The 15,673-nt window shown below is 38.5% G+C and overlaps 1 long non-coding RNA gene across 1 annotated transcript; it reads left to right on the top strand.

The window, feature by feature from the left end:
- The first annotated feature begins 59 nt into the window (after positions 1 to 59).
- LOC144616232 (uncharacterized) lies at positions 60 to 13,925 on the top strand. Its single transcript, XR_013555373.1, has 3 exons — positions 60 to 149; positions 1,649 to 1,859; positions 13,823 to 13,925. It is a non-coding gene; the product is annotated as an uncharacterized LOC144616232 (long non-coding RNA).
- The last annotated feature ends 1,748 nt before the right edge of the window (positions 13,926 to 15,673 follow it).

The following is a 15,673-nucleotide window of genomic DNA, read 5'->3' as shown; positions in this document are numbered from 1 at the left end:
GCCACTCGCTGGTGGGAAGTCGGCTCCGAGTCCCGCGGGGCCCCTCGCGCATGCGTCCCCGAGCCTCGCGCGTTCAGAGGCCGCGACCTGGGCGGTGGCCGGCGCGTCCGCACAGCGGTGATTTCGCAGGAATTTGGAGACAGAAATAGGTGAAAAAGTCACTTAATTAGGAACCCAGATCACGAGATAAATAATGGAATGCCCTTTTTCAAAACTTAAAAACTTCCTTGTGAAAATTTAAGCCTAGTTGGAAGTTTGGAGAAGGTTGGGAGAAGACTAATGAACCCGAATGGGCTCATCACTCAGACTTAATAAGATTCGGATTCTGGTTTGGTCTGTTTCCCTGCCGTTTTCCATGCGAAAATATTTTAAAGCAAAACCCAAAGATGCTTTTTCAATTTTGTGCTTTTCAGAATACATTTCTCCCCCAAATTTTAAAATTCTAGTTAGTTAATATACAGTGTAGTATTGGTTTCAGGAGAATTCAGTGATTAATCACTTACTTACATACACACCCAGTGCTCATCACAAGTGCCCTTCTTAATGCCCATCTCCATCTAGCCCATCCCCCACCTCCCTCCGTCAACTCTTTGTTTTCTGTGGTTAAGAGTCTCTTATGGTTTGTTTCCCTCTCTTTCAGAATGCATTTCTTAAAAAATATGGACATTTTCTGACAACTACAATGCCATTATCCCACCTAACAAGTTCCTGGTTTCCATTTAATACTGAGTCCATGCTAAACTTGTCCAAATACGTAAAGCATGCTTATTTTTTAATCAAGATCCAAAGTCTACATGCTTTTTTTTTTTTTTTGGTTCTTTTAATTTTCTTTTAATTTAGATCTAGAATAGTACCTTCTTCCATTTTCTATTCCCCCCCGCCCCCTGAACAAATTGGGTATTTGTCCTAAATGTTTCACATGCTGCTGGTTTTGTCTATTTGTATCTTCATTTATTACTCTAGCCTTGTATTTCCTGTTAGCTCTAAAAGTTTGGTTCAAGTTTGGTTTACTTTTATGGGTAAGAATTATTTTTAGGTGGGGCTATGTACTTCTTTTTGCTTTATATTGGGAGGTGTATAATGTCCGACTTGTTCCACACTCTGTGATGCTAAGATTGTTCACTGAGTGCAGCTCTTGATTGTTGTGTCTGTCCATGTGTAGTTCCCTATCAATCTTTCGTTTGGTGGTTTCACCTACCGATCTTTTCCTAAATCAACCATTTCATCAGGGGTTGCAGAATTGTGATTTTTCTAAGTCCAGAGGTCTTGTCAACATTTATGAACAGAAATTTCTTTAAAAAGAAGGATTTTCTCTCATTAGCCTATCAATTCAGGGTGATTTGATTATTCTGAAATAACCATACAGGAATAAAAATAAATACTTTCTTTTTAATTTAACTGCTAGTATTCAGAGTAAATAGTTGTTTGCCCTAGGTGCCATGACCATGTGTTGGCCATCCTTTGAAATGGCTATCAGTGAACCTTTCCAGGATTCTTTTCCTGTGTAGCTCCCGTGCTTATTGTACCAGAACTGGTTTGTGTTACCAGTTGAATATGGCAGAAGTGATGTTATGTTGCTTCTAATGTTTTGTTAAGTTATAAAAGAGACTGTGGCTTCCAACTTGATCTCTCTCTCCCTCTCTCTCAGATCACTCACTCTGAGGGAGGCCAGCTGTCACATTGTGAGGAGTGGCCCATGTCGTGAGGAAATGAAACCCCTGCCAACAGCCATTTGAATGAGTTTAGAAGTGCATCCTCCAGCCCCCAGTCTAGCCATCAGATGACTACAGCCCAGGTCACAGACCCAAAGCCAACAGCTGAGCTGCTCTCAGATTCCTGATCTGCAGAAACTGTGTGAGGTAATAAACATTTGATGTTTGATTCTGAATTTTGGGGGTACTTTATGCAGCAATTGATAACTACTTTTTTTTTTGGTTCTCTCTTTTTGAATATCATTACAAATGCATTGGTTTTTTTCTCTTCTTTTTTTCTTCATAATTAATTAGTTAATTATTTACATCCAGGTTAGTTAGCATATAGTGCAATAATGGATTCAGCAGTAGATTTCAGTGATTCATCCCCTATGTATAACACCCAGTGCTCATCCCAACAAGTGTCTTCCTTAATGCCCCTTACCCATTTAGCCCATCCCCCCTCCCACAACCCCTCCAGCAACCCTCAATTTGTTCTCTGTATTTAAGAGTCTCTTATGTTTTGTCCCCCTCCCTGTTTTTATATTTTTTTTGCTTCCCTTCCCTTGTGTTCATCTGTTCTGTGTCTTAAAGTCCTCATATGAGTGAATTCATATGATATTTGTCTTTCTCTAATTTCGCTTAGCATAATACACTCTAGTTCCATCCACGCAGTTGCCAATGGCAGGATTTCATTCTTTTTGATTGCTTAGTAATACTCCGTTGTACATATATACCACATCTTCTTTATCCATCATCAGTTGATGGACATTTGGGCTCCTTCCATACTTTGGCTATTGTCGATAGTGCTGCTATAAACATTGCGGTGCATGTGCCCCTTCGAATCAGCACACCTGTATCCCTTGGATAAATACCTAGGAGTGCAATTGCAATAGAACTACCTAAGGCAGTTCTATTTTTAGTTTTTTGAGGAAACTTCATACTGTTTTCCAGAGTGGCTGCACCAGTTTGTGTCCCCACCAGCAGTGCAAAAGAGATCCTCTTTCTCCACATCCTTGCCAACATGTGTTGTTGCCTGAGTTGTTAATATTAGTCATTCTGACAGGTGTCAGGTGGTATCTCATTGTGGTTTTGATTTGTATTTGCCTGATGATGAGTGATGTTGAGCATTTTTTCATGTGTCTGTTACCCATCTGGATGTCTTCTTTGGAGAAGTGTCTATTCATGTCTTTTACCCATTTCTTCACTGGATTATTTATTTTATGGGTGTTGAGTTTGAGATGTTCTTTACAGATTTTGAATACTAACCCTTTATCTGATATGTCATATGCAAATATCTTCACCCATTCCATTGGTTGCCTTTTAGTTTTGCTGATTGTTTCCTTCGATGTGGAGAAGCTTTTTATTTTGATGAGGTCCCAATAGTTCATTTTTGCTTTTGTTACCCTTGCCTCCAGAGACGTGTTGAGTAAGAAGTTGCTGCGATCGAGCTCAAAGATGTTTTTGCCTGCTTTCTTCTCCAGATTTTGATAGCTTTCTGTCTTATGTATAGGACTTTGATCCATTTTGAGTTTATTTTTGTGTATGGTTTAAGAAAGTGGTCCAGGTTCATTTTTCTGCACTTGGCTGTCCAGTTTTCCCAGCACCATCTGTAGAAGAAACTGTCTTTATTCCACTGGGTATTCTTTCCTGCTTTGTCCGAGATTAGTTAGCCATACATTTGTGGGTCCATTTCTGGGTTCTCTATTCTGTCCGTTGATCTGAGTGTCTGTTTTTGTGCCAGTGCCATAATGTCTTGATGATTACAGCTTTGTAGTATAGCTTGAAGTCTGGGATTGTGATGCCTCCTGCTTTGGTTTTCTTTTTCAAGATTGCTTTGGCTATTCAGGGTCTTTTGTGGTTCCATACAAATTTTAGGATTGTTTGGTTTAGTTCTGTGAACAATGCTGGTGTTATTTTGATAGGGATTTCATTGAATATGTAGATTGCTTTGGGTAGTATTGACAGTTTAACATTTGTTCTTCAAATCCATGAGTGTGGAATGTTTTTCCATTTTTTTGTGTCTTCTTCAATTTCTTTCATAAGCTTTCTATAGTTTTCAGTGTATAGCTTTTCACCCTTTTGGTTAGGTTTATTCCTAGGGATTTTATGATTTTTGGTGCAATTGTAAATGGGATCAATTCCTTGATTGTCATTTCTGTTGCTTCATTATTGGTGTATAGGAATGCAACTGATTTCTGTGCATTGATTTTGTATCCTGTAACTTTGCTGAATTCATGGATTACTTCTAGCAGTTTTTCGTGGAATCTTGCTGCTGGCCAATTTGGATGTCTTTTATTCCTTTGTGTTTTCTGATTGCTTAGGCTAAGACTTCCAATACTGTGTTGAATAACAGTGGTGAGAGTGGACAGGCCTGTCATGTTCCTGATCTTAGGGGGAAGCTCTCAGTTTTTCCCCACTGAGGATGATATTAGTGTTGGGTCTTTCATATATGGCTTTTATGATCTTGAGGTATGATTCTTCTATCTCTACTTTCTTGAGGGCATTTTTTTTATCAAGAAAGGATGCTATATTTTGTCCAATGCTTTCTCTGCATCTGTTGAGAGGATCATGTGGTTCTTGTCCTTTCTTTTATTGATGTCATATATCACATTAATTGTTTTGTGGGTATTGAACCAGCCCTGCATCCCAGATATAAATCCCACTTGGTCGTGGTGAATAATTCTTTTAATGTATTGTTGGATCTGGTTGGCTAGTATCTTGTTTAGGATTTTTGCATCCATATTCATCATGGAAATTGGTCTGTAGTTCTCCTTTTTAGTGGGGTCTTTGTATAGTTTTGGAATCAAGATAATGCTGGCTTTGTAGAATTAGTTTGGAAGTTTTCCTTCCATTTCTATTTTTTGGAATAGCTTCAGAAAAATAGGTGTTAACTATTTAAATTTTGGTAGAATTCCCCTGGAAAGCCATCCAACCCTGGACTCTTGTTTGTTGGGAGATTTTTGATTACTGATTTAATTTCTCTACTGGTTATGGGTCTGTTCACATTTCCTATTTCTTCTTGTTTCAGTTTTGGTAGTTTGTATGTTTCTAGGAATTTGTCCATTTCTTCCAGATTGCCCATTTTATTGGCATATAATTGCTCATAATATTCTCTTATTATTGTTTGTATTTCTGCTGTGTTGGTTGTGATCTCTCTTCTTTCATTCTTGATTTTATTTGGGTCCTTTCCCTTTTCTTTTTGATCAAACTGGCTAGGGGTTTATCAATTTTGTTAATTCTTTAAAAAAACCAGCTTCTGGTTTCATTGATCTGTTCTACTGTTTTTTTTTTTTTTTTTTTTTTGGTTTCAGTAGCATTGATTTCTTCTCTAATCTTTATTATTTCTTGTCTTCTGATGGTTTTGGAGTTTTTTTGCTGTTTTTTTTTTCCAGCTCTTTAAGGCATAAGGTTAGGTTGTGTATCTGAGATCTTTATTCCTTCTTTAGGAAGGCCTGGATTGCTATATACTTTCCTCTTATGAGCACCTTTCCTGTGTCCAGGAAGTTTTGTGTTGTGGTGTTATCATTTTCATTGGATTCCATGACCTTTTAAATTTTTTTTTAATGTTTATTTATTTTTGAGACAGAGAGAGACAGAGCATGAACAGGGAAGGGGCAGAGAGAGTGGGAGACACAGAATTGGAAGCAGGCTCCAGGCTCTGAGCCATCAGTCCAGAGCCCGACGCGGGGCTCGAACTCACGGACCATGAGATCGTAACCTGAGCTTAAGTAGGATACTTAACCAACTGAGCCAGCCAGGCGCCCCATAAATTTCCTCTTTAACTTTGTGGATAGCCCTATTCTTTAGTAGGATGGTCTTTAGTCTCCAAGTATTTGTTACCTTTCCAATTTTTTTCTTGTGGTTGATTTTGATTTTCATAACGTTGTGGTCTGAAAATATGCATGGTTTGATCTCGATCTTTTTGTACTTGTTGAGGGCTGATTTATGTCCCAGTATGTGATCTATTGTGGAGAATGTTCCATGTGCACTGGAGAAGAATGTGTACTCTGCTGCTTTAGGATGAAATGTTCTGAATATATCTGTGAAGTCCATCTGGTTCAGAGTGTCATTCAAAGCCATTGTTTCCTTGTTGGTATTCTGTTTAGATGATCTGTCCATTGTTGTAAGTGGGGTGTTGAAGTCCCCTATGATTATGGTATTATTATCGATGAGTTTCTTTATGTTTGTTATTAATTGATTTATATATTTGGGTACTCCCACTTTTGGAGCATAAATGTTTACAATTGTTAGATCTTGGTGGATAGACCTCTTAATTACGATGTAATGCCCTTCTTCATCTCTTGTTACAGTCTTTATTTTAAAATCTAGGCTGTCTGACATAAGTATGACTATGCCAACTTTCTTTTGGTGACCATTAGCATGATAGATGGTTCTCCATCCTATTACTTTCAATCTGAAGGTGTCTTTAGGTCTAAAATAAGTCTCTTGTAAACAGAATATAGGTGGATCTTGTTTTCTTACCCATTCTGTTACCATATGTCTTTTGATTGGAGCATTTAGTACATTGACATTTAGAGTGAGTACTGAAAAATATGAATTTATTGCCATTATGTTGCCTGTAGAGTTTGAGTTTTTGGTGGTGTTTTCTGGTACTTTCTAGGCTTTGTTGCTTTTTTTTTCTTTGTGTATTTTCTCCTCTCAGAGAGTCCCCCTTAAAATTTCTTGCAGGGCTGGTTTAGTGGTCACAAACTCCTTTAATTTTTGTTTGTATTTGAAACTTTTTATCTCTCCTTCTATTTTGAATGACAGGCTTGCTGGATAAAGAATTCTTGGCTGCATATTTTTCTGATTCAGCACATTGAATATATCCTGCCACTCCTTTCTGGCCAGCCAAGTTTCTGTGGATAGGTCTGCTGCAAACCTGATCTGTCTTCCCTTGTAAGTTAAGGACTCTTTTCCCCTTGGCTGCTTTCATGATTCTTCCCTTACCTGAGTATTTTGTGAATTTTACTGTGATATGCCTTGTTGATGGTTGGTTTTTTTTGTTAAATCTAATGGGAATTCTCCGTGATTCCTGGATTTTGATGTCTGTGTCTTTCCTCAGGTTAGGAAAGTTTTTTGCTATGTATGCCCACATAAACCTTCTATACCTTTTCTCTCTCTTCATCATCTGGGACCCCTATGATTCTGATGTTGTTCCTTTTTAATGAGTCACTGATTTCTCTAATTCTTATATCATGCTCTTTTGCCTTAGTCTCCCTCTGTTTTTCTGCTTCATTATTCTCCATAAGTTAGTGCTCTATATCACTGATTTGCTGCTCTGCCTCATCCATCCTTTCCGCTGTGGCATCCATTCGAGATTGCAGCTCAGTTATAGTATTTTTAATTTCATCCTGACTAGCTTTTACTTCTTTTATCTCTGCAGAAAGGAATTCTAATCTATTTTCAACTCTAGCTAGTTCGTGATTCTAAATTCTGATTCAGAACATCTTGCTGCTGTCTGTGATGAGTCCCTAGCTGTCACTTCTTTCTGTTCTTTCTTTTGTGGTGGATTTCTTCGTTTCATCATTTTGAAAGAAGAAAAGGAATTACTAAAGTAAAAAAAAATTAAAAAATTAAAAACAACACAAAAAAATGAAATAAATGATGCTAGATCGTAGGTGTGTTTGGGTCTGGTTGTTGAAAAAAGCTTGTTACAATAGAGAAAAAAGGTAAAGAAAGAAAAAGAAAAAAAGAGAAAACATTTGGAAATTGGAAAAAATGAATAGTATAATTAGAATAAAATGAAATCATAAAAGTAGAATAAAATTTTAAAAGCTTAGAAAAAGGTGAACAAATATGGTAAAAAATGAAAGAAAAATGTTTTTTATTAAATAAAAATAAAAATAAATTTGTTTTTTTTCTATAATCAAGAATAAGAAAGGAAAAGAAAAAGGAAACAAAAGTGAATGGATGGACCAGTGAACAGACTGAAAGATGATTGAGATTACATCCTGTTTTCCCTAGTTGTCAAACTATGAAGCAATTGATAGTCTGTAAAGTAAGTAGGTGGAGAGACTTGTGGTGTTCCCCAAGAGGGCTGTTGGCCCAGTATGGCAGGGTTTACTGTAACAGCTCCGTTCTCCACTAGATGGCGCTGCTTAGCTTACTGCGGTGGATTGTTGTGGTGCTTGTAGGTGCGTATGCGCATGTGCAGGAGGGATGAAAATGGCGTCACCCAGCTACCCAGTCTCTAGTATCGGAACTGTGTTCTCTCCGATCAGCAATCGCGCACCCCTCCTTTGTGTCCGGCTTCTGTCTACTCTGCTTTTACACCGTCAGTGACCAATCCATCAGGTTGCCAGGTGGCACCTCCGTCCTGAGTTTTATCTCAGATGGGCTGGTTCCCAACCCCTCACTTCTGAGGGACTGCAGCTTTAACCCATTTTGACCCTCTGTGGGAGGGTCTCACTGAACAATGGCTGGGTGCCCGCCCATACCCAGGAACGTTTGCAGGACCATCGTGCTGATGTTGCCCAGAGACTGAAGCCAGGTGTCAGCCCGCCCCAGAAAAAGATCATGCAATTGTGTAGCAGCAGTGTTTCAGGGATTGTGGAAAATCACAACATACATCTGGCACCAGCCTTCCCCTTAACATCTTTGTTCCAGCACCAGTGAACATGGTTGTTCTCTGGGGTCCACTGGGGCCTTTGGGTATGGGGAGGCCACACAGCCTCTACCAGGTGTCCTTCCAGCAGTGAAACCACCTCTCCCCCTGTGGCCTGAGGACCTCTCCCATAGCACTCTGTTCCTGGGGATCCACCCTTCCCACCAGAGCAACGCCAGGTATCGAGCGTCAGAATTTCAGACTCTGTGCTTCCCCCATTTATAGAGTCTTATGGAATTTAAACCCTCTCCTTTCTCCTTTCTCCCTTTTTAGTTCATTCCCTGCAGCTGTTTCCACTTTTCCATTTTCTCTCCAGCTACTTTGGGGGGGTGCTTTTCCTGTATTCTCCCCCTAGTCTGTGTCCTCTCTTCACAAGCAAAAACAGCTCCCTACCCTCTGCGGCTTTTCTCTCCCCTAGTTCACCTCTCCACACTGTGTACCTGCTAAATTCTGTGGTTCAGGTTATGCAGATTGTTGTGTTAATCTCCATATGAGTTTTCTACGTGCAGGATAGTTTAGTGTTGATCTGGCTGAATTTCAGGGATGAGAGATGCAAAAGGAACTTCCATGCTGTTCTGCCATCTTGGCACCCTGCCACAAATGCATCAATTTTTAAAAAAAATACTGAAGGAGTTTTAATCATTTGCAGTCTTTATTTTTGATGTTCAGATCATTCCATATTTGGCAGGTGGGAGTGCCTTTATTTTGTCTCCTGTGTCCTTTTCATTTAACTCTAAGAGTCTTTGATAATTTTTTTACTTTCTGGCAGGACAAGATACTTCAGGCTTATTTTGTATATTTCCTGCTTCATTTCTCCAAGGTATCAGTCATTACTCCAAGAGTCTTGGTTCCTTTTGGTGGGGTGAATGATTGCATATCTTTGTGAATGGTTACAATTAGCTTCATTTAAAGCATATTAAAATGAAATCAAATTTTTTTAATTATGGGATTGAATTCAGGTTAATCCACTTGGTATGTGTGTGTGACATCCCAACCAATTATACCTCATGCCTCAGTTTCCTCATCTGCAAAATAGATCCAGTGTAAGTACCTAGTTTTTGGAGTTGTTGTGATGATTAACTGAGATACTATATTGAAATAATTTAACACATTGGCCTCAAATTTCATGATTAGGATAATAGATTTGCAAGCCTGGATGATATCATAGTTATCACTGGGTACAATGCCTTCATTTCACACTTAAGAAAACTGAGGCCAGGGGCGCCTGGGTGGCTCAGTCAGTTAAGTGTCTGACTTTGGCTCAGGTCATGATCTTGCTGTTCGTGAGTTTGGGCCCCGCATCAGGGTCTGTGCTGACAGCTCAGAGCCTGGAACCTGCTTTGGATTCTGTGTCTCCCTCTGTCTGCCCCTCCCCTGCTTGCACCCTCTCTCTCTCTCTCTCAAAAGTAAAATAAAACATTAAAAAAAATAAAAAAAAAGAAAAAGAAAACTGGGGCCCAAGAGATCAACAATTTGTTTAAAACTACAAAGGAGGATAAAGAAGAGAAAAGAAACTCATGACTCCAGAGTCTTGGATCTCAAACCTGGGTTATTTTGAATGTAAACACAGCCTCTCCTGCCCAATCAGACCTTCTGTTTATTTAAAGCCAAAGGAGGTTAGAAATAATTGACATATTGGTTATAAAGTGAAATTGTAGAAATGGTACCATCTTAGAAGACCTGATTAATGGCTTTGCTACTCACTAGCTTGATATTTTTGGCAAGCCACTTAACTCCTTAGCATTGCAATTACTGCATCTATAAAATAGTGACAATAAACCCTTCACTCACAAGTTCATTGTGAGGATGAAAATGCAATATATTGTATAGGAAAATGCCTGGCTCATAATAATTGCTAAATAAAGATCATTGTACAAAAATATTTCCTTGATTCCTCCAATTTAGTAACATTTTATCCTCTTTCTCTAAAGGAAATTGAGTTTGATTAGACTTATTCCTAAAGAGACGAAGTCCCTAATTCTGTAATTGAGTTCAGGGCCTTCTGTACAAAGGTACTGAGTAAGAGGTGCAGGAAAGATGCTCTGTATGGTCACTTAACCTCCAGGCTGAGTGTCCATTCTTCTCTATTGTAATCTATTTAAGAGTCCTATTGACCTCCAGGCTGAGTGTCCATTCTTCCTGATGATAGTAATCTAGTTAAGAGTCCTATTAACCTCCAGGCTGAGTGTCCAATCTTCCTAATGATAGTAATCTACTTAACAGTCCTATTAACCTCCAGGCTGAGTGTCCATTCTTCTTGATGATAGTAATCTAGTTAAGAGTCCTGTTTAAAAAAAAAAAAAAGAGTCCTGTTTAACTCTAGGCTGAGTGTCCATTCTTCCTGATGATAGTAATCTACTTAACAGTCCTACTAACCTCCAGGCTGAGTGTCCATTCTTCCTAATGATAGTAATCTACTTAACAGTCCTGTTAACCTCCAGGCTGAGTGTCCATTCTTCCTAATGATAGTAATCTAGTTAAGAGTCCTATTAACCTCCAGGCTGAGTGTCCAATCTTCCTAATGATAGTAATCTACTTAACAGTCCTATTAACCTCCAGGCTGAGTGTCCATTCTTCTTGATGATAGTAATCTAGTTAAGAGTCCTGTTTAAAAAAAAAAAAAGAGTCCTGTTTAACTCTAGGCTGAGTGTCCATTCTTCCTGATGATAGTAATCTAGTTAACAGTCCTGTTAACCTCCAGGCTGAGTGTCCATTCTTCCTAATGATAGTAATATAGTTAAGAGGCCTATTAACCTCCAGGCTGAATGTCCATTCTTCCCAATAGTAATCTACTTAAGAGTCCTAAACGTCCAATTCACATATATTAGCAGGGTACATTTGCCATGGCCTTTGCTGATGTGAAGATACTTTACTTCTACAGCAGACCCTTAGTACAGGACTCTAATAACATAGTGCAATTGAAATAGAGTTTATATACACTATCTGTTCTTGGTTAACCCAACTGATCATAAATGATCTGAAATAATTAGGACAACTTTGTCAGGGATTCATTTCAAACTTTTCAGCCTGTTAATTCCACAGTTCACCTTTTTTACTTTTTGAAAATTTGGATATTTGCCAGTCTTGCGCATCAGTGAAACTTATTTTTTTTAATTTTCTTTTTTCTTTTTTAAAATTTACATCCAAATTAGTTAGCATATAGTGAAGCAATTATTTCAGGTGTAGATTCCTTAATGCCCCTTACCCATTTAGCCCATCCCCCCTGCCACCACCCCTTCAGCAACCCTCAGTTTGTTCTCCATATTTATGAGTCTCTTATGTTTTGTCCCCTCCCTGTTTTTATATTACTTTTGTTTCCCTTCCTGTATGTTCATCTGTTTTGTCTCTTAAAGTCCTCATATGAGTAAAGTCACATGATTTTTGTCTTTCTCTGACTGACTAATTTCACTTAGCATAACACCCTCCAGTTCCATGCACGTAGTTGCAAATGGCAACTATGATGAGTTTCTTTATGTTTGTGATAAGTTGATTTATATATTTGGGAACTGCCACATTTGGCGCATAAATGTTTATAATTGTTAGGTCTTCTTGGTGGATAGACCCCTTGATTATGATATAATGCCCTTCTGTGTCTCTTGATACAGTCTTTATTTTAAAGTCTAGATTGTCTGATATAAGTATGGCTACTGTGGCTTTCTTTTGTTGACCATTAACATGATAGATGGTTCTCCATCCCCTTATTTTCAATCTGTAGGCATCTTTAGGTCTAAAGTTGGTCTCTTGTAATCAGCATACAGATGGATCTTGTTTTCTTATCCATTCTGTTACCCTATGTCTTTTGATTGGAGCATTGAGTCCATTGATGTTTATTTTTTTTATTTTTATTTTTTTCAATATATGAAGTTTATTGTCAAATTGAGTCCATTGATGTTTAGAGTGAGTACTGAAAGATATGAATTTATTGCCATTATGATACTTGTAGATTTGGAGTTTCTGGTGGTGTTCTCTGGTCCTTTCTAATCTTTTGTTGCTTTTGGTATTTATTTATTTATATATATATATTTTCATGTTTTCTTCCCTCAGAGAGTCCCCTTCAAAATTTCTTGCAGGGCTGGTTTGGTGGTCACAAACTCCTTTAATTTTTGTTTGTCTGGGAAACTTTTTATCACTCTTTATATTTTGCATGACAGCCTTGCTGAATAAAGAATCCTTGGCTGCATATTTTTCTGATTCAGCACACTGAATATATCCTGCCACTCCTTTCTGGACTGCCAAGTTTCTGTGGGTAGGTCTGCTGCAAACCTGATCTGTCTTCCCTTGTAGGTTAGGGACTTTTTTTCCCTTGCTGCTTTCATGATTCTCTCCTTGCCTGAGTATTTTGTGAATTTGACTATGATATGCCTTGTTGATGGTCGGTTTTTGTTGAATCTAATGGGAGTCCTCTGTGTTTCCTGGATTTTGATGTCTGTGTCCTTCCTGAGGTTAGGAAAGTTTTCCGCTATGATTTGCTCACATAATCCTTCTACCCCTGTTTCTCTTCTCTTCCTCCTTTGGGACCCCTATGATTCTGATGTTGTTCCTTTTTAATGAATCACTGATTTCTCTAATTCTTAAATCGTGCTCTTTTGCCTTAATCTCCCTCTTTTTTTCTGCTTTGTTATTCTCTATAAGTTTGTCCACTATATTGCTGATTCTCTGTTCTGCCTTGTCCATCCTTGCCACTGCTGCATCCATCCATGATTGCAGCTGAGTTATAACATTTTTCATTTCATTCTGGCTATTTTTTACTTCTTTTATCTCTGCAGAAAGGGATTCTAATCTATTTTCGACTCCAGCTAGTATTCTTATTATCGTGATTCTAAATTCTGGTTCAGACATCTTGCTTGTATCTGTGTTGGTTAAATCCCTGGCTGTTGTTTCTTTGTGCTCTTTCTTTTGGGGTGAATTCCTTCGTTTTGTCATTTTGAAGGGAGAAAAGGAATTAATGAGGTAGAAAAATTGAAATTAAAAAAATATTAAAATTAAAAATTAAAAATTAAAAACACACACAGACAAAAATTGAATAGATGATGCTAGATCCTAGGTGTGTTTTGGTCTGGGTGTTGAAAATTGTTTGACAGATTAGAGAAATGAAAAAAAAAGGGGGGGGGTGAAGGAAATCATTTGAAAATTTGAAAAAATTAATACACTAAAGTAGACTAAAATGATGTGGGTAAAATGGAATTTGAAAAAATATACACAAAAATACAGAATATAGTAGAAAAAAATTATAGAAATATTTTTTAATAAAAATTAAAACGAAATATGAATTTTTTCATTTTCTGTATGTAAGAAGAAAGAAAAGAAATGAAAAAAGAAGATAAAAAAAGAAAAAAGAAAAAAAATCGTTTGAAAATTTGAAAAAGTGAATACACTGTAGTAGACAAATAAAATGATGGGAGTATGACAGAATTTGAAAAAAATTACATAAAAGCAAAAAATATAGTAATAACAATTAAATAAAAATATTTTGAAAAGAAATTGAAAGTAAAAATGAAGTTTTTCTCTTTCTGCATTCAAGGAAAATAAAAGAAATGAAAAAAAGAAAAAAGGAAAAGAAAGAAAAAAAAGGAAATTGTTTGAAAATTTGGAAAGGTGAGTACACTGAAGTAGACTAAAAAAATGATGGAAGTTAAAGTAGAATTTGAAAAAATTTACACAAAAGTAAAAAATATAGTAATAAAAATTAAAGACATATTTTTAATAAGAATTGAAAATAAAAATGAGTTTTTTCTCTTCCTGTATTCATGAAAAAGAAAAGAATTGTAAAAGAGAAAAATGAAAAAGAAAAAAAAAGAAAAAATTGAATAGATGAACCTGCTAGCAGATTGAAGTAGGACTGAAATTGCTTTGTTTTCCCCTAGAGGTCAGTCCATGTAGTTCTTTATAGTCCATAAATTAAGCTGGCGGTGAGGTTTGTGTTTTTGAAGAGTGAAGTTGGCCCAGTTGGGTGGGGCTCGGTGTAACAGTTCTGCTTGCCACTAGATGGCACTGCTAGCCTACTGGGGTGGATTGTTGAGGGGCTGGTAGGTGCATATGCGCATGCGTGGGAACGGTGAAAATGGCGCCACCCAGCTACCCAGTCTGTTCCCCCGGAGCAGCAATCACGCACCCGTCCTCTGTCTTCAGCTCTCTTCCACTCCCCGCTTTTCCACTCTCCGTGACCAGGCCCCAGGCAGTACCTCTTTCCCAAGTTTTGTCTCAGATGTGGCTGTTTTCCCCAGCCCCTTACTTCCAAAGGACTGTGGATTTGATCTGTTCTGCCCCTCAGCGGGAGGGTCTCACTGAGCAATGGCTGAATGTCAGCTGCACCCAGGTACACCTGCTGGACCCTGTTGTTGCTGGTGTCCCAAGACTGTGGCCAGGTGCCAGCCCGCCCCAGAAAAAGATCACAAGACAGTGTAGCATCAGCGTTTCAGGGATTATGGAAAATCACCACACACATCTGGCACCAGGCTTCACCCTCAACAACCTTGCCCCAGCACCAGTGAATATGGCCGCCTTGTGAGGTCTGCTGGGATCAGGTGGCTTCAATAGTCTCTACCAAATGTCCTTCTAGCAGTGGAACCGCTTTTCCCCATGTGGCCCACGGACCTCCTGGACCCCACTCTGTTCCTGGGGATTCACCTTTCCCACCAGAGCACTGCCAGGTATGGAGCTGTGGAGTTGCAGCCTTTGCGCCCCCCTTGTTTACAGTCTTAATGGAATTTAAACCCTCTCCTTTCTCCTTTCTCCCTTTTAGTCCCTGCAGCTGTTTCCAATTTTCCACTTTCTCTCCAACTGCTTTTGGGAAGGGGTGCTTTTCCTGTATGCTCCCCCTCTCTGCAGTCTCCATCCTCTCTCTGCCCACAAAAGGCGTTCCCTACCTTTCACGGCTTCTTGCTCCCCAAGTTCAGCTCTTTGTGTCACGTACCTGCTGAATTCTGTGGTTCAGGTTGTGCACATTGTTGTGTTAATCTTCCAATCATTTTTCTAGGTGTGTAGGATGGTGTAGTGTTGGTCTGGCTGTATTTCATGGACGTGAGACACACAAAACGCTTCCATGCTGTTCTGCTATCTTGGCTCCTCCCCTTTGAGTCGCGCATCAGTGAAACTTCTTAACAGTGGCCTCCAGGGGTCCCTTTGCCAATCTGTCTGACATTCAGGATCCTTCCAGTGATTTTATCTCAGTATGAAGACTTGCACTCATTCAAGGCAAATAGTTATACCTTTACTATCTGATATTTAATTTCCTTATATTAATGTTTGTCTTACCATTCCCAATTTCAAGGTCATGCTCTTTGATGGAGAAATAGAAGCCTGATTGATGTTAAGTAATTCTATGGCTCATTTGCCATCTGTTGAAATTATCAAATTCATTTCCTTTTGGGGC

This window comes from Panthera onca, chromosome B2, assembly GCF_046562875.1.
Source record: "Panthera onca isolate mPanOnc1 chromosome B2, mPanOnc1 haplotype 2, whole genome shotgun sequence".
Taxonomy (NCBI): domain Eukaryota; kingdom Metazoa; phylum Chordata; class Mammalia; order Carnivora; family Felidae; genus Panthera; species Panthera onca.
The sequence above is the reverse complement of the archived record's forward strand: the minus strand, read 5'-3'. Positions and strand labels throughout refer to the sequence as shown.